Genomic DNA, 20,186 nt, shown 5'->3' with positions numbered 1-20,186 from the left:
GATACCAGAAACCCTTGTTCCTGATCCTGACATGAAATATAAAAGCCAAATAGATGGCTGTTTTGTTTACTGTTCTGTGAAATTGCATTATTAGGTAAGGCATCATTTTAAATTAAGAAGTGATACATGGCTATAACTGGCTTCAACCCATTGCCCTTTTATGATTAATGAATATTTTGCCATGTTGAAAAATCCTGAGGAAATGATCGAAGATGTTTCATGCTGCTTCTGTCCTGGGTGTAACTGACTGTATTATACACAGAGACGCTGCAAAGGAAGCAGATATGATACTGTTTAGAGAAACAAAGAATAAGATTTACAATGTAATATCATGATTTCAAGGATCTCAACGGAAAAAAGTAGGGGAGGTTAACCTATTAAATGTCCTCATATAATATTCTCAGTTATGCAGAGCTCCATATTATTAGTTTTCCACTACATCTTAAAGTGTTTAAGAGGAGATGGCCTCATCTAACCAAGAAGGAGTGCTGTTTCTTGGTACAGTTTTTTCACCTGAATCATAACACAAGGGAATACCTTTGGAATGAACACATTGTCCTTATGCCACAGAAGGCTCATTTGAACTGATTTGACATTCAAATAAAAGTCTATGGAAGAGGAGCAGAAAATGATTGAAAAAGAGACAAGTTTAGATAGAAATTAGAAGCCTAGATTTTACAATGAGACAAACCTGTAAAAAAATCCATCTGTATCACATTAGTTGTATGAATTTAAGAAAATGATTTAATCTTTATATAAACAGCCTCAGTTTTCTCATATGTAAAATGCAGATTATCCCTCATAGGATTATGGTGAGGATTAATGGAGAGAATATACATCAAGTGCTGAGTACACAATGGATGCTCAGTAAATAATAATAGCTAGTTGTTTGCACAGTGAAGGGATCTTATTTATACACTGAGCCTTCATATCTCTTAAGCAGGTATGAAAGCAGGTGGGCTGGACCACTTGCAAGAAGCCCCTCAAGTGCCCCATTAGCCACCTGTAGTAGAGCCCAGGGGAGAAAGGAGCTCTTAATGGGGTTTTCAACTCCTCTAGACTATGCCTTCTTGTGTTTTAACATCTTTAATTCCATTGCAGTACCTAACCTAGTGTTTACTGCATGAGAGTGCTCGTGTGGTTTTTAAATGAGAGAAAAATAAATAGGAGAGAAATAGGTGTTTCATTTGCTATCCAAAGCAGCTGAGAGGTAAGAAACCAGATATCAGGTTTTCTAAAATGCCTCTATGCTCTAAGTGCCCGTCTTCATTTATGGTGTGTGGTAGCTAAACCTTTGAAAAGAAAATTATAGTAAAATATCAATAAGTAATCCAGTAAAAATCTGGGCCTCATGCTATTCAGTTTCAGAGGATGGAAGGAAAGAAGTAACATCTGAAGTACACCTTGATTGTTAAAGGGAGTTTGGCAGGTAGATAACAATCTGTGTTCCCTCTCTAAAAACAACCGGAAATGCTACAGGCATGAAAGCAGAGGTAAGAATGCTCAGTGCAATTTCCCTTCAAACAATCTTAGACTATATCTATTGAGCTCCATCCTCTTGGATGAACATTAAACCTCCATTTAAGCCATGTACACTGCAGGGGCAACCTCTCTGCCCTCATCTTTTTTTTTCTTTTCTTTACTTTCTGTTTTTTTTTTTTTTTTTTTTTGAGACAGAGTTTTGCTCTTGTTGCCCAGGCTAGAGTGCAATGGTGCGATCTTGGCTCTGCAAACTTTGCCTCCCAGATTCAAGAGATTCTCTTGCCTCAACCTCTGAGTATCTGGGATTACAGGAATGCGCCGCTACACCCAGCTAATTTCGTATTTTTAGTAGAGACCAGGTTTCTCCATCTTGGTCAGGCTGCTCTCGAACTCCTGACCTTAAGTGATCCACCTGCCTCAGCCTCCCACAATACTGGGATTACAGGGATGAGCCACCGTGCCTGGCTCCCCTCATCTTTTACAAATATGGCAAAGGGTATGAAAACATCAGCGTAATACACTTGCATATTTAAAAACTTCTAATGGTGGTTCACCCTTCAACCTAACAAATAACGAAACAAAACAATGTTTTGATTGCTTTTCTACCAATGGTGGCAGAATAGTGCTATTCCATGCAAAATTTATCCTTTCCACCTTCCAGATTAATAGGTTGTAAATATAACTTTTGATTTACTAAACTTACAGTTTTCTTTTAAAAACATCAGCAAAATATTACTTATTTTATAGATATATGTGATTAGTTCTGGTATTACAAGTCCTATGACTACTTCGGTACATGTACTAAATGTTTTATTATATATTATTAATATATTATAGTCAATAAGTATAGGGAGAGATTTTATTCTGGAGGGGGATGTGCTATTTAGCATTTTTCTCCAAACGTGTTTATTGGTCGGATAAATTATTGTCATTGTATCATAGCAAGTGTGTGTGCATGTGTCATCTGTTAATCTGCCATTTTATCTTCATAAAGGCAGAAAGAAGAATTTCATTTTAAGTAGTTGATTTCAGTAATATAGTTCAAAGTATCTTAAATGTGTTCAACTTCAAAACAAATGACTCTATCTTCTCTGTAGCAAAGCAAATTATAGTTATAGAAGAATTTATCTTGAAAATACGCCTAAAGTAGATCTCAAAAAGAAGCAAGCTGAATAGGCATTTCAAAAAGGAAATAATTTATCTACATTTAACAATAACAACAACAACAACAAAAATATAGTCAGACTCTAATGAAATTTCTCTTTGAAAGGGTTCCCATTTTGACTTCTCTGGACAACAGTCATGTTGTGAAAATATATTTGATAAGCACAGGTCATAGGTAGCTGGTGGAATGAGTATGAAGACACTACCTTTTGGAGAAGATGCCTTAGTAGATAAGCACTTTGATTTTGTTGTTCTTAACTTTTAAATGTAGATTTTCATTGGATTTGATTTCTACTAGATAAATTACTTTCCCCTAACCCCCAACAAATGCTATAGAGTTGGATATTGCCCTTATCAATACGGTCACAAGACAGGAATGTTCCAGGTCATGATAAAAGGAAAGGCCAGCAGCACAGCACAGTATTAAGAGCATGAGCTTTAGTACAGGCTGCCTCTACTACTCCTTGAGTACTGTCAGGGCAGGGATTTAGCCTCCCTTAGATGCCTCCCTTTTCTAAAATAATATTATACTATTCATTTTAGAAAACGGAGGCATCTAAGGGAGGGCTTTTTCAAATGGTGGCAGCTGACCAAGGGTAGAAGCTGAAAGGGCTCTTGCAGCCTAGGCCTAGGATTTGTATAACTTCACTTCCTTCATATTCTTCTACACAAAGTCAGTTGAAAAACCAGCCCAGTTTCAATGGTTGGGAAAGAGATTCCTCTTCTTCATGAAGGTGAATGAAAAGTATTATAGCCATTTTTGCAATCTGGTGTGGCTTATATAGACATGATTCTACCAAGCAACTTAATTTCCTTATAAATGAGTGTGGCAGACAACGTAGACAAGTGGTAGGTAATGGATGGAAATTGGTAGCATGAGCCCATAAGACCAGTCTTAACACTACTGATAGAGAGCTGGGAAAAAGAGCACCCTCTGAGTAAGGCACTTCATTATTTTTCTATTGAAACCTAATTTAGGAAATAGGGCAATTGATGTATCTGGTTTTGAAATTAATCCTTGTAGTCCACATTTAAAGGTAATAATTTTAAAATATTCCATCCTTCTATTTCTGTGAACTATATCTTGAAAAGGAACAAAGATTTAGATATACTACACCTTATTCACCCAACCCTAGAAGCACCACTATTAAGAGCTTTTATTTTGGTTAGATGAGATTAGTCCTGTAAAACAGCTCATATTTATATAAAACATAGAGTTGAAGTAAATGAAGTATTGCCTAATTCAGTTTTCTTCACATGTGAATGTTTCATAAATATGTAGAGCTATTGTAAGATTTTTCCCTGCTAAGAATTACCGTAGGGAATTATAAACCACACCACTAATCGCCCTGGAAATTTTATTCTGAACAGAGTGTAAGCTAATTTAGTGACAGGTAGCATCCTTAATTGATTTAATTTTTAAACATACATGTGTAGTTCTTTAACCATAGCTGAGAAACCACCAAGGACATTCACTGATAATTCAGTTTCATGGATTCATATCTTTCTTGAAGTTTTAGTTTATTGATGATTAATCTGAATATTCTAGTTCTAAATCATTTACTGATTAATTATTTTTCCTTATATGTCAGTTCTAGATTGTCTCAGGATTATTTGGCAAACATGGAATCTGCTCTGACATGTAGTCTTAGGATATTCTCTTAATATTGACATGTATACTCCACTTCAAGCTTTACTCAAAAAAGGAAATTTTTATAAAAATTTTAAATTATGGTAAATTTAAAAATTTACTACCTTAACCATTTTTAAATGCATAGTTTAGTAGCATTAAATGCATTCATACTTTTTTTAACCATTACCGTGGTCAACCTTTGGGATGCTTTTCATCTTAGAAAACTAAAAATCTGTACCAATGGAAAAATAACTTTCCATCCCTCCTTCCTCCCAGTCCCTGGGAATGACCATTCCTTCTGTCTCTATGATTTTGACTATTCTAGGTACCTGATATTTGTGGAATTATAAATTCTTTGTCCTTTTGTGACTAGCTTATTTTATTCAGCATGATGCCTTCAAGGTTTATCCATGTTGTAGCGCATGTCAGAGTTTCCTTCCTTTTTATTTTTCCTGAAAAATACTCCATTGTATATGTATATCTAATTTTGTTAATGCATTCATCTACCAGGGGCCATATAGGCTATTGTAAATAATATGCTGTAAACATGGATATACAAATGTCTCTTCAAGATCTTGCTTTTATTTCATATATATACTCAGAATAGAATTGCTAGATCACATGGAAATTTTATTTTTCAGTTTTTGAGGACCTATAATATAGTTTGCATTGCAGCTGTACCATTTTACACCCCTACTAACCGTATACAAACATTTCAAGTCATGTACATCTTCAGAAACACTTATTTTCTGCTTTTTTTAAATACTAGCCATCCTATCTGGTATTAGTTGGTAGCTAATTGTCATTTTGATTTGTCTTTCCACTAATGACTGTGACATTGAGCATCTTTTCATGCCCTTATTGGCCATTTGTATATCTTCTTTTGAGAAACGTCTGTTAAAGTTCTTTACCCATTCTTTAAAAAAAATCAGGTTGTTTTGTTGTTGCTGTTGACTTGTTGGAGTTCTTTATATATTCTGGATATTAACCCCTTTTCTCACTCATTTGTAGGTTACCTTTTTATTCTACTGGTAGCATCCTTTGATGCACACTTTCAATTTTGGTAGAATTCAATTTCTCATTTTTAAAATTTCCTTTCTTTTCTTGTCTTTGCTTTTGGTGTCATATCGAAGAAGTCATTGCCAAATCCAATGTCCTGAAGATTTACCCCTATGTTTGCTTTGACAAGTTCTATAGTTTCAGCTCTTATGTTTAGGTATATGATCCATTTCCGAGTTAATGCTTATATATGGTGTAGATAAGGTAAGGGTTCAGCTTCATTCAGTTGCATATGGATATCCAGCATCCCCGGCTTGTTCAAAAGACGGTTCCTTTCCCATTGCATGGCCATGTCACCCTTGTGGAAAATTATATGATTTTCCACATTATATGTATTTTCCAAATGATATGTATTTCTGAGCTCTGCATTTTTTTCTTTGGTCTATATGCGTGTCTTTATGCAGGTACCACATTTTCATGATTATTGTAGCTTGGTACAGTTGACCCTTGAACATCACGGGTTTGATCAGCTGCAGTCCACTTATGTATGAATTTTTTTCAACTAAAATTTTTTATCTACTGAATTGTCATGGAATGTGAAACCCTTGTATCTAGAATGTGGCCTTTTCACATACGTGGGTTCTTCATGTCTGAACACAGCACTTGGGTGTGAGTGAGCTTTGGTACTCCCCTGATCCTGAAACCTATCCCACACATTTACCAAGGGATGATGGTAATAAATTTTGAAATCAGAAAGTCTGAGACCTCTAACTTAGTTTTTTTTTTTTTTTTTTTTTTTCAAGATAGTTTTGGCTATTTGTGGTCCCTTGAAATTTCACATGAATTTTAGGATGGCTTTTTTTTTATTTCTGCAAAAAATGCTTTTGGGATTTTGATAGGAATTGCATTAAGTCTGTAAATTGCTTTGGGCAGTGTTGACATTTTAACAATATTAAGTCTTCTGATTAATTAAGGTTTTTTTTTTAATTTATTGATGTCTTTATTTCTTTCAGCAATGTTTTATAGTTTTTAGTTACAAGCCATTCATCTTCTTAGTTAAGTTTATTCTGTTCTTGATAAATTAAATCATTTTCCTAATTTCCTTTTAGTGTATAGAAACAACTGTTGTGTTCTACAGCTTTGATTTTTTTGTTTGTTTTACTGTATACTGATGATGACAATTTGAGCAAAAGGAAAGACATTGGCTATTTCCCTTGGGAAATATTAAATGGTTTATCATTAAATGATTTATGTAATCACCAACTATATTGTTTTCTTTAAGCATTCCAAGAATCTTTGAAATTTGGTTAGTATTTTAGTCTTTTTCCAGCATTCATTTCTTAAGTCATGAGAAATTTACATGCCAGAGGGGAAATCTAGTCCCTCTCGACATGACCACAAAAGAATGATGAATACAGAAAAAGGTATTCCAAGTCAGTTATCCATAAATATCACAATATGGGGCTATCTTACTTTGTAAAAACCTATGAATTTGGCACAGAGAAACAAAGGAGTGATGATAAAAATTTTGTGAACTTTAGCAGAGTCTAAGCCTATTCTCTTTGAATATGGGTCGTATTACTTTTATAAAGAACAGTTGGTACTGCAGTTCAGCCCTGTGACCTGTATCGGTACAGAAATCCCTTGCCTTCACCAGCCATATCTATAAATTTATCCTCTTGAAATGCCTTACAGTCTCCCTTAGAAACAATGACTATGCATGTACTAGATGGGAAGTGATATAGGGGAAAAGGTGTTTGTACAATAGACGATGCGAGTCTTTATAGTGAGCCAGCAAGTTTAAATTAAAAATTGTATAACCACAGATGAGGCAAGTCTTTATAGTGAGCTAGCAAGTTTAAATTAAAAACTGTATAACCATGAAGGAATATTCCTCTGTTCACTATAAGTGGTGTTGCTGATTATCAAGAAGAAATGTCACCTGCTGCTTTCTAAAATTGACCTTGTAATTAAGAAGAGACTTAGTGGTTATGCCCAAATGAGAAATTAGACAATTTTAAAATAAGAAATATTACTTCTAGAGTATTTAGAAATGCTGATTTATTTTTATACTTCACCATGTTTGGATATTTTGGAGCTATAATTTTCTTTGGGCAATGAGACTTCCTTTGTGATGTGATAAATTTGTAGTACTAGTACTCTAAGAATTTATAAAAGAGAGATGAATTTTGTACTTCCTCAGTTGAGACCGTGGCCTTCTTAACTTTAGGTATACTACAGCACTGCCAAACATGCAACTATGTCATTTGATGTTGGGGTGATTTTTATTTTTCCATTATACTCTGTTTTTCCACCATGCAATTATTTTCTCATTTTTTAAAATTATAACATGCCAGATTTTTATATTGGCAGGCTCCTTACTTATTCCTTAGCCCATATTTTAAAAATTGTTTGAAAATAAATTTGTATTTACATATATTTACATATAAAATTATACATAATTTTGTTCTTTAGTACTATTTCTATTATTGGCAATATTGCAAATTTAGATTCTTCAGAATAGAAATTTTAAAACAAAGGATTATTTTGTGAATGTCATTTGTCTCAAGGCTGATTTTTTTTACTGAATGTGCTTTATTTTAGAACCATAAAATAGAGAAGTGATATTTTTTTTTTTCTTATCCATTTCCACATTTGTTTCTTTGTTCTTACAGGACATTGAAATGTACTGGCCAGGCTTGTTCTCTTCCCCATTCTATGTTTAAGGACAAGATGGACTAATGGAGTCAAACTAGCTTAGGAACATGTCTTACATTTTTATAACAGCTTACATTAAGCAAATAACCCCTCTGAATGCATTTTCACATCTGGAAAATGGTAATCATATTACTAAATAGATTGGTATTACAAAAATGAAATAATGTTTGTGAACTATCTACTACTCAATAAATATCCCATAAATGTTTTTCTTCACTTTCACAGCACATACATTTGAGAAAAAACAAAAATTAAAGAAGTTTCAAAATCAAGCAAAGCTTAAAGATCAAATAGCTTTTATCCTATTTGCTCACTGGAAAAAAGATGGGAACTCCCCCATTTATTTCCTTGTTAGCATAAATCTGACACCAAACAACATGAACTATAAAAATAACATAAAATAATACAATGGAGAAAAATATATAACATATTAATTCTGCAATTTAGTAAAATAATATGCTTTAATTATGAGGGATTTATTCTGGAAATATTAGAACTGATTAAAATTAGAAAATGACTTCTGTAATTGATCACATTTATAGATCAAAGGAGAAAAAATATATGAATATTTTGATTGGTACTAAAAATACATTTATTGAAATTAACAATATTTATTCCACACTTTAAAAGACAGTTTTTAACATGATGTAAAAGCTACCTCAAACCATATTAAAGATTATGTTAAATGCTGAAACAGTACAGACATTTCCTTTTGCAATCAAAAATTTCCTTATAATCAAGAAAGTTCCCTCATAATCACGAGGCTGCAGCCTCTGATCATTTGCATTTATTAAATGCTTCCTATGTGCTGAGCCCCCAAACTAAATGGTCTCTTTTAATCTTGCCATTTACTTTAAGAGAGTAATCTTATCCATTTTACAGATGAGAAAATGAGGCAACTGAGCCTTAGGGATAAAAAGGAAATTGCCTAACATTATATAACTAGTAAATGGCAGAGTTAGGACTTATTCTAGGTCTTTCTAATTTTTGGACTCTTAAATACTCAGTGCTTTCTTACTGAACAAGAACTCTAATCATATGCTCATGACACCAGAAAATTAGGAACTCCAAAAAATTTTTGAAGGAATATGATCCTTGTTCATTAAAAACAGTAGTTATCCAATGGGGAAGAAAATGGAACCTCTCTTAGACTCCCTTAAAATTATAGTTCAATTTAGTTTTTAGTGCTTCAAGTCTAAGAGTGTTAGTTCAGTCCCCTTTTCACCACCTAAGGAGTTAATGATTAGAGTTTTCTTAGAAGATGACCACAAATTCATTCATTTGTTCACCCATAAATATCCATTCAGAACCTACCTTTTGCTATATATTTTCTGTAGGAAAGGGAGGTGCAGATGAATATAATTGAGTCTTTACTTTCAAGATGCTCACAATTTAGTAGGCCTAACAAGCATGGAATCAACATAATAATATGCCATGCATAACAATAAAGAATTATACATGGTAAACAGGTATTATACAAAAGGTAATGACAAACTATTGAAAGTAGGAGTGACTTTTCTTAAGGTCTTCTTGAAGGAGACCACATTTTAGAAGGATTGTGAGAGTTCTGTAAGAGTTCATCATGTAAAGTGAAATAACCACCTGCTGTTTCCTCAGGGAACCACAAACTATGTATTACATAAGTAAGGGAAATTTTACTAACCTTATAGAATAATTCTCTTCTAATAATTATGTAGTATATTTTTTCTATATTATCCAACTTATCAGATGCTTATTTTTCAGATCAATATCACATTACTGTGATATAATTACTATTGTCATGAATTACTGGCATAAGAAATAAATTATGTTAAAATGATCTGCTTTGATTTTATTCATTATGACATTTAAATGTAGTACCTAGAACTTGTTGGCTTTCATAATGTCTTTAATGGAAAAGAATGGGACTGAACACCACTGAACTGCAACCATTCCTAACAGAGCTTGGTTTAAACTTCTCCTCCCTGCCCATTCCATAGCCCTGAAAACCACAGATGAGTTTGCCTTGTCATAGTCCTTCATAGACTTCCACAACTGACTTCTTTTATACATTTCACACCAATATATAATTGAAATAGCCTTTTTTATCTGAACTCCTTACTCACAACCTTATCTAAGGGAGGCCATGCTGTATCTTATATCACTTTCTATGATAGCACCTTAGATTTTTTATTATTTTATTTGTCTGTCTGTACCTCTACAGAAAAAGTGTTAGACTATATGTTCTATGAGAGCTGGAATCCTGTTTAACAACCAATTACTGTGCAGTGGCTGGCACATAGTAAGTGCTAAAAAAATTGTTACATAAAAACATGGATGAAAATGATTTATTTTTTGTATATTTATCTGAACTGTAGTTGTGATCTCTATTACAGTCAGAAAGATCAACACTTGTTTACTACTATTCAGGTTTAGGTTTTGCAGGATACAATACACCCTATTAAGCCAATTGGCTTAATAGGGTGTATATGACAGTAGTGTCCATCTATATGATGTATTCACTAGGTCAGAGTTATAGTTATAATCTACACACTTATGTACTTGATATTTGCAATAAAATGTGTATTTCTAAAGGGCTGTAAGGGTATATAAATGCATATGTGTGTCCATGTATTTCTTTTATTAGTTCAAAGAGTGGGTACATATGTACAATTCTTCATCTAAGTAGGTATGGAAGGAAAATGTATGCATTAGATTAAAAAATACAAAGAACTTTGTCCTATACTGTATGCCTTGATCTCAACATTAACAGTTTGAGTATAGCCTAATAAAAGCATCTTCTTATACTCCTCAGCTCTCTGGATGAAAACACTCCACTGTTCACTGCCTTCGAGACAGGTTCTGACCTTTTCTAAGATACTTACAGTGAAGAGATAACATGTCATATCTTTTTCTTGATAGACATTTTGAGGGACTCTTGCATGGGATTTGAAGCTGAGTGTGCTGGGATGGAAGGGATTCACTCATTGTAATTCATCTGGAACACTTCGTAATCTTGAGTTTCCCTATCTCTCTCTAAAAATAATTAATGCTTCACAAAAGGTAATATTCTTGAAGCAAATTTAATTTAAAAATCTATTTTAAGTGATAGTGAGGTGATGACACACTTTAGTAAATTTTAAATGTTCAAAATATTCTTAGAAATCAGATTTGAGTGTGTGAGTGCTTTAAATTCAAGATCCACAAAGGAGAGAAAAACCGTAGTGATTATGTTCTTTTTAAGGAATGCTGTTGATTATAATGATTATTGCCCAAACTTATTAATCTAGCATCTTTAATTAAAGTAGATAATGATGAAGTATATTTATTTAATGGAAAATATTTAATTTTATGAAAAGAATATAAATTTCTGGCTTTGCTTGTGTGACCAAAGAAGCCAGATTGTTTACATAACTGCTATAGCTACTCCTGTCACATGTGATAGTGGTATAATGAATAATTTTGCCTAAGATTTTGATAGAGTAATCAAAAAACATAAAAGTCTTCAATCTTTACAGGTTTTTTATACAAATGAAAAGCTGAGCAGATGAATTAAAATAATTTTGTTCAAGCCATTGGCTTAATAGGGTGTATTGTATCCTGCAAAAACCTAAACCTGAATAGTGGTAAACAAGTGTTGATCTTTCTGACTGTAATAGAGATCACAACTACAGTTCAGATAAATATACAAAAAATAAATCATTTCATCCATGTTTTTATGTAACAATTTTTTTAGCACTTACTATGTGCCAGCCACTGCACAGTAATTGGTTGTTAAACAGGATTCCAGCTCTCATAGAACATATAGTCTAACACTTTTTCTGTAGAGGTACAGACAGACAAATAAAATAATAAAAAATCTAAGGTGCTATCATAGAAAGTGATATAAGATACAGGATGGCCTCCCTTAGATAAGGTTGTGAGTGTATTTGAGATGATATTTAAACTTGGTCCTGAAGGATGAACAATTGGAAGAATACTTACAGGAAAAAGATAGTGCATTCAGAGACCCAGAATTGGAAAAATGCTTAGAAAAGTGTTAGTGTAATAGGAGCCAAGTGAGCTCCAGCAAGAGCATCTCGGAATGAGGCAGCAGACAGCAGGGCCATTTCATGCAGGACCTTGCAGATTGCGGTAAAGAGTTTAGGATTTACTGTCAGTGTAATGGGATGCCATTGATCGTTTTGCAAAGTGTTAACATCCAGATTTCATTTAAAATATATTATCCTGCCTGTTGTCTCCAAAAGCATTTTGACTATGTCAGAAGTGGAAGTAGACAGGCGGAGAGGGAGCTAAGAGAAAGTCCCAAGGCCCTGGATTTACTGAGACAGGGATTTGATAGTCTCCTATCCATTCTACTGTACTATGTGAGTGAACTTCATTAAACTAAAAACAGAAGGACCTAGCATGTGAATTGATTAATACTCTTAATGCATGTTGAAGAATTTGCCAATATGTGATTTTGGTGCATGACCTTCTATTCTTCTGCTGTCTGTTTCTCTCTTCTTTTATATGTGTGGCAGCTATTGTAACTTAACAGTATAATTAATGACCAATATCCCATACCATTAAATAAATTTCTACAATGTTATCTTTTAGACACAAAATTTTACTGCTTAGATATACTATATGTTTATTTAAATAACCCTGTTTTTTGAACTCTGGACTTGTTTTCAATGCCCTACTATAATAAACAACTTTTCCATAATTTTCACTCATAAAATCTTAAAGCCAATCTTGAATAATCTCCTGAGGATATGTTATTTATACAAAATAATCACTTTCTCTAAAACAAATATCCATCATTACTATGGCAAAAATACCGAACAATGAAGCCCAGTTGAGAGAAAGCTATAGGGCAATCAGCTTGGTGCACTCATTAATAAATGGCTTGTTAATACCCTTCAAAAGTGTCTCCCACCTTCATCAGAAGATGATTCAAATTTATATTTTTACAGTCCAGCATATTATTAGTTTCATGGACTCTAAAGGTTTTAAACAAATAGTTGGAACTTTGAATATTAAATATACAGTTGGTAAGATATATTTTTGCTAACTGCCTTCTAAAACAGCACATAATTTGGAAAATGATTAGCAAATAGCAGCCCCTCTATGCTCCCTTTTTTTCTGCAGCAGATTTTGAAGACTAGCAAGTACATGGTGAGGGAAACTATATTGAAAATATATGTTAAAATTTACTTATCTATATGTATTTAACAAAATATGTTTTATATATTTACATATATATACTGTTTCAGCTCATCAATAGCTTTATGAATTTCTACCTGCTTCAAGAGCATGAACAAAATAATGATGAAATAGACAACTTCATGGTCTATGGAATGATATAAAATCCTAAAAATTCAGAGACCTGCTGACTCCCAAAACAGTAACAAGTAAAAGTTCTGAACGTCTTATTATTTTTTATTTTGATTGCTAGAACCTAGAACAGGAAGCCCTGGGGTAGAAAGCTTACAGAGCCTGTCTCTTTCACTTACTTGTCAAAAATATTTTTTAAAAAACAAGCTGCCACTTTGCTTATGTACAACTCTGATTCAGTGCAAATATATGTCGTGGGAAAGGCAGTGTTGTCATTCACTTAAGAAATGCTATTAATGTGAGAATTAAATAATCATTATAAATTAATAGTAATTGATTTAATAATATTAATATTGCTTACATTTTAAAAGCCTATTTTCAATGCACCAGTCTGTTTGATCATCGTAATTAACATTAGCAGCAGAATCCTGGCTTCAAATGAATCTTGTAATCAGCTATTTATTTATAACACAGACATAGCCTAGCCTCTGAAGCAGAAAGGAGCAGTCTAGGCTCCACCTGCACAGTAGGTGCCACTCCTACCACTCCCACATCTCAGCCCCCAGCTTAGTCCCAGAAGTCATCTGTCGAACCCTTCAGCATAATGGAGCACAGCGGGAAAGCCACTGTGGTACCCTGTGCCCGGAAGAAGACAGTAAGTGTTCCTTCCATTTCTTTTTTCTCCAGATGAAGAAAATTCAGCCCAGAGAGCTCAAAGATTTGTTCATTACCACACAGCTATTGAGAGGGAGAAGTTGGAGGGAAAGTGTTTTATGCCTACAGAATTCTTATTTCACTTCTCTTTAATTACATTTACAAGTGGTTACGTGTGCGTGTGTGTGTGTGTGTGTGTGTGTGTGTTTATTTTATGGGGAAAAGAAGAACAGGGAGCATACAATATGTAAAGACCTACGTGTGAAAACTTAGGCAAGTCACTTTCCCAACCACAAAATGAAAGCTGAAATAATAGATAAACCATAGCATATCCAAAATTAAATTATTCTGTTTTCTTAATACGAGGTGGGGGTTAGGGTTGCCAATCCCCTGTACAGTCAAAAATCTGCATTTAATTTCAACTCCTCCAGAACTTAACTACAAATAGCCAACTGTTATCTGGAAGGCTTACTAATAACATAACAGTAGATTAACACATATTCTATATGCTATATGTATTATATACTATATTCTTACAATAAAGCAAAAATAAAAAAGAAATGTTACTAAGAAAATCATAATGAAGAGGAAATGTATTTCCTATTCATTAAGTAGAATTGGATCATCAAGAAGATCTTCATTCTTATCCTTCACACTGAGTAGGTGCAGAAGGAGGAGGATGAGGAGGAGTTAGTCTTGCTGTCTCAGGGATGACAGAGGCAGAGGAGGTGGAATAAAATCTACATGAAAGTAGACCAAGGCAATTTCAACCTACATTGCTCAAGAATAAACTGTAATTATCATTTAAGGTGAATTACAATTTTATTATAAAATTTAGATTTGTTAATGAAAATCTAAATTTTAAATGCATAGTTTATGTCATTGGTCCCTCTTCTTTTTTGCTACCTAATAGATTTAATACAACTCTTAAAAATCCAAGGAGCTATTTTCTTAAGTTTATTTTCTGTTTTATAATTAGTAATATAGAAATGCAACTTGTTTTTGTGTTCTGATTTTGTATCTTGTTATTTTGCTGCATTCATTTACTAGTTCTATCAGATTTGGGAAGAAACTTAAGAGTTTTCTGCATATAAGATTGTATCATCTGCAAATAGAAATAATTTTACTTCTCCCTTTTCAATTTGCATGTTTTTTTTATTTTTATTTTATGCTTTTGCCTAATTGCCCTGGCTAGGGCTTTCAGACAAACAACCTTATTCACAAATGGGCAAAGGATTTGAATAGATATTTTAAGAGAACATATACAGATGGCCAATTAATCATTAAGCATGAAAAGATGCTCAGAATCATAAATCATTAGAGAAATGCAAATTCAAATCATAATGAGATACCACCCCACTATTAGACTCCTATCAAGTAAACAAAATAACAGGAGTTTTTGTTTTGTTTTCTTTTGTTTTTCACTTACAAGTGAAAGCTAAGCTATGAGTTTGCAAAGGCAGACAGAGTGGTATAATGTAATGAACACTGGAGAATCAGAAGAGGGGAGGGAGAAGGGGGTTGAGGGATGAAAAACTACTTGTTGGGTACAAGGTACACTACTCAAGTGATGGGTACACTAAAATCCCAGACTTCACCATTATACTACAATTCACCCATAGAACCAAAATCTACTTGTACCCCTAAAGCTATTGAAATAAATATTTTAATACAATAAAAAATAACAACTTTTGGCAAGAACTTGAAGAAATTTGAAACTTAGTACACTATTAATAGGATTTAAAATGGCACAGCCACTGTGAAAAGCAGTGCAGTGATTCTTCAAAGACTTAAAAATAGATTTACCAGTGATCCAGCAATCACTTCCAGGTACATAATGCAAAACAATTAGAAGCAAGCTCTTGAAGAATATTTGTATACCCATGTTCAGCAGCATCACTCACTATAGACAATAACCCGTGTGTCCACCAACAGATAAATGGATAAGCAAAATGTGGTATCTATGTATGATGGAATATTATTTGGCTATAAAAAGGAAGTTAATTACAGTTTATGCAACAACTTACATAAGGTACCTAGAGTTGTTGAAATCAGAGACAGAGAACAGAATGGTGGTTGGCAGAAGGGGAAAATGGTGAATTATTGTTTAATACATAAAATATTTCAGTTTTGCAAGATGCAGAGTTCTGGAGATGGATGGTGGTAATGATTGCCCAACTACGTGAATGTACATGATGCCACTGAACTGTATACCTAAGAATGGTTCAGACAGTAGATTTTAAGTTATGTGTATTTTATTACAATTATAGGAATTGAAGAAAAATGCCAAGGATAAAATCTTTTTGCCACTCAGAAACCTTGATAGATTTTCAAACAGATTGCAACAAAAGGAGAATGTGGTTTATTAAATATAACTTTTCTCTGGAGTTGTCTGGTTTGGAAGTAATCTTAGCACGTTTTCATATGCCTGTGAAAAAATTCATACATTTATTTGTTTAGAATGCTCTCCTAATATCTGATTTATAATGATATGCTATCATATTTAAAGGAAAAATGATAATTTCCAGAGATGAGCAGCTTGTTTTGAGAATTTGTTTTTGCGCTAGCAGCCTTCCGAGGTGGGCACCTGTGAATTCTTAGCAACTTCTCTAATCTCATTCCGTTTTGGTCGATGTGCATGTTGACACTGAGGGGAAGGCAATTTGTAAGAGAACAGAACCTTTTTTTCATCAACTAACTACTGTGAAGCTGTGCACTTTTACCTCATTTTCAAAAGTATTCTATGAAACATGTTAAAATTTTTGCCTGACGATTGACTTTTCATATTTTATCAGAAGAAAATGATTAGAATTAGAAGATGTCAGAGTAAGTTTTCCAAACCAATGATGCAATCGAAAGCAAGTAAAGCATACACATGCACTTCCCCCTTACTGCATTTGTTGTTCTGAATCTTTCAAACACAGATTCTAACAGAGAGCAAACTTTCTCTTACTATACTTTGTGGATCTTTATCTTGGAGATAACGAGGCACTGGCAGTCACGAAGCAGCAGTCTCATGCTCTCGTTAATGCCAGGGCTTAAGTCACAGGAAACCTCATGGGACTCATGGCTCTGGCACTCATTTTTGTTTTGTTTTGTTTTATTGTATGTTTGTTTTATTAGTAAGCAAAAATCCAAACAGCCTTTCAGCTGGTTTAGGGGAGCAGGGGAACATTCTTATTTTTATGCCTGTGCAGTTCTGTTAATGACTTTCAGAATTTTTATTTTAATATGCAAGTGGCTTATTATTCTTTAGCAGAAAACCCCCATAAAACAAACAACTGTTCAACTCTGAGTAGTTCATGTAAATCCTAGCTTGCCTGGTTAGCAATTTATTCATATACAAATTATAAAATAAGATGGAGAATAAATTTTTAAGAAGGCTGAATCAAATTATAACTTCTATTTCTTCCTTTCTTTTCCTCTTTCTCCTTCTTCTTTCTTTCCCCTAGTCTTCCTCCTTTCCTCCTACCTTCCTTTCCTCCTAGGCTTTTTCTCTTTTTCTGTTCTTCCTTCTTTCATCTCTCCCCCAATCTCGTCCTTCCTTTATTTCTCTTCCTCCCTCCCTTCAGTCCTCGTCCTTTCCTTCTCCCTTTATTTCTCTCTACATCCCTCCCACACTCGCTCCCTTTCTCCCTCCCCCTCTCTATCATAAAATGTATGATTTTTATCTTTTTTAGCCTCCGTTTCATTAATTTAAACAGGTTGTTGGTCTAGATGATATCTGAGGTCCCTTCTACTCTAATATGCAATGACTGTGATTCTAGTAGTGGGTTCAGGAGAAGAGTAACTGCACCAGATAATAAACTGAACATTATTACTGTGTGATGCTGATGCTCTCTTTTTCCTTTTACAATGACTTTGAAACACACACACACACACACACACACACACACACACACCTGTTAATCCAGCTTTGCAATAAGAATTCAGATTTCATGTTAAATAGAAATTTTAAGTCTTCCTCCAATCTGAGTATTATTCATCAGAGTCTCAACTGGGAAATATATTAAATCATTTAACACTATTCAAAAATCCACATCACATTCAGCAAAAATGACTCATGTACATAACTATCCACAGCAAAGTTCAAGATAAGACATTGTAAAATTGTACACCTGGGCATGCTATCATAAGAAATGGATAGGATGAATCAGATTTCTTCTTTCAGAAAGGAAATCTGAAGTGGGTATTAAAATTATGTTGACTTGTGTGTTTCTGAATGATGAGATGGCTGTACTCTATGTAATATCTTGAACAAGCAAATTATCTTGTAGCAGAATCACAGAAAATAATTACTATCCACAATGGGGTATACAACATGAATTTTTTTGACTTGTCAGAAAGTTTTCATTTTAAACACATCAGTCATGTGTTCAAAATTAATTTTTCACATAATGCCTACACGAAAATGATGCTTTGGACAGGCACTCAGTGGAGTTAAGGTGATACAAGGAGGGGTTATCACTGAAAACCTGTTCTGTATTCTTAGTGTCATATGGTGAATATGGCATTAAAGCAGGTGAAATTTATTTCTAATAATGTTTGTAGAAGCTTTTAAAGGAAATGCTAGCAGTTCAAGAACCACTGAGAAGACTAGTTTCTAAATTTTTTTTTATGAACTTGAATGAAAGTGGTCTTGTTTGTGATCTAGGAGGACTATAGACTATGGACTAGAAGGCCATCTTTCTATTTGAATGACTTTGAGAGAGTTAGGAAGCATCCCTGGACCTGAGTTCCCTGATGTATAAATAAAAGCATAATCCTCTGGAGGCTTTTACAAATCTACCTTTCCACATTGAAACTAATAATGGTAATAATACTCAAGATATTCCTGGTGTTTCTTATTTGCCATGCAATGTATTAAGTCCTCTGTAAAGTAATCTAAGTGAAGCAAACATATAGAGGTAAATATTTACAATATTTATAAATGTGTTCTTGCTTTACACATGAAAAAACTGAAATTTAAAGGAGATAAATAATGTACTCAAGGGCACCTTGTATACTGGCCGTATCTGAATCTTGGTTATCTACTGGCAAAAACAAGTGTTGCTTTTACCCAGCAGTCCCTCAGCACTGCCTCCCTTTGTAGATCACAAACTTTGTTGAGAGAATTTTAAGCAAAGTAGTAAAATAATCAGATTGCTTCTCTTTTCTGTCTTTCTCTCCCTCTCTCCCTCTCTCCATACTCTTACTACTTACTCCATGATTTACTTTGCCCAATCAAGGACCAGGCTTCCTGTACACTGTTTCACGTGCACATTGTTTTACAAGTTTTTATTCTGTTAGAATGCCTTGGTCAATGAAGAAGACTTCTTTGGGGTGAATCTCCTGGTCTGCTTATTTCACAGGGGTGTTTATTGGTAAGACTGAGATACAAACTTACCTGGAAAATTGTAGTGATTCAGTAAATACAGTGTAAGGAAAAGGCTAACCGTTGATTTTAATGAAATTAAGCAGCCTCTTGAAACAGAACCATTCTCTCCTCTCCCCATTTCCACCCTTCCCTTTAGCATGTGTCATTGTATACTTTGACACTTGTTTTGCTATCTGCTGCAAATTAGCAGAAAACCTTAGGAAAATTTGCAAGTGTTGGCAGCAAATACAAGTTTCATTTCTTAAGCTGTGTGCTGTGCTGTGGCCTTGGAAACCTCTCCTCTGTGATAAGAGGAATCTTGGCACAGGTACTTAGGTGAGCTGAGAAATCTGCATCTGTCCCTTTAATTCTGTGTAATCATTTGCCTCCAAATAGTGCCATTCATTAAGGAGCAGTAATGACCTTTGAATAGTGTTTTACGCTTTCGTGGTTACCCTTTCATCCCTGCCGTGCTGAGTTGCAAATAAGTTGGTTTTCCATTTAATAAGTAATTTTTTTCTATTACCTTACTCATGCTCATTTTATTTTTCTTTTTATTCTCTTTGCCTCAATTATTTCTTTACCTGTCCCTCCTTCCTCTTTTCCTGTTTTTAAATTATTTTCTTTCTTTTATCCCCTTTCTTATGTTCTTCCTTCTTTCCTTATGTTGATAAATAGTTTATACACCACTATAAACTATCATAACTCTATACATATTTATATATACATCCCTACATATAGGGATATATAGACTTAGAAATGAAAATGTAGTAATATCATATATTCTTTCTTATGAAAGTTAGCCCCTGCCGTTGGAGATTTCTTTAGTAAACTGCACCCAACACAGAAATGAAAGAGATTAATTGGGATTTTTGCGAATGG

The 20,186-nt window shown here is 33.9% G+C and overlaps 1 protein-coding gene across 11 annotated transcripts in view; it reads left to right on the top strand.

Moving 5' to 3' along the window:
• LINGO2 (leucine rich repeat and Ig domain containing 2) overlaps positions 1–20,186 on the top strand; it is a 1,279,451-nt gene that overhangs the window by 797,622 nt on the left and 461,643 nt on the right. Inside the window, exon 1 of one of the 11 annotated variants that reach the window (XM_078370458.1) lies at positions 13,873–13,949. The exons of the other annotated variants lie outside the window; for them this stretch is intronic. The gene's annotated coding sequence lies outside the window, so the exon portion shown is untranslated. Of the gene's footprint in view, positions 1–13,872; positions 13,950–20,186 lie in introns of those variants that run through there. 11 annotated transcript variants of the gene reach the window in all.

The sequence above is a fragment of the Callithrix jacchus genome, chromosome 1 (assembly GCF_049354715.1).
Source record: "Callithrix jacchus isolate 240 chromosome 1, calJac240_pri, whole genome shotgun sequence".
Lineage (NCBI taxonomy): Eukaryota > Metazoa > Chordata > Mammalia > Primates > Cebidae > Callithrix > Callithrix jacchus.
Note: the sequence above shows the minus strand (reverse complement) of the source record. Positions and strands in the feature narration are given on the sequence as shown.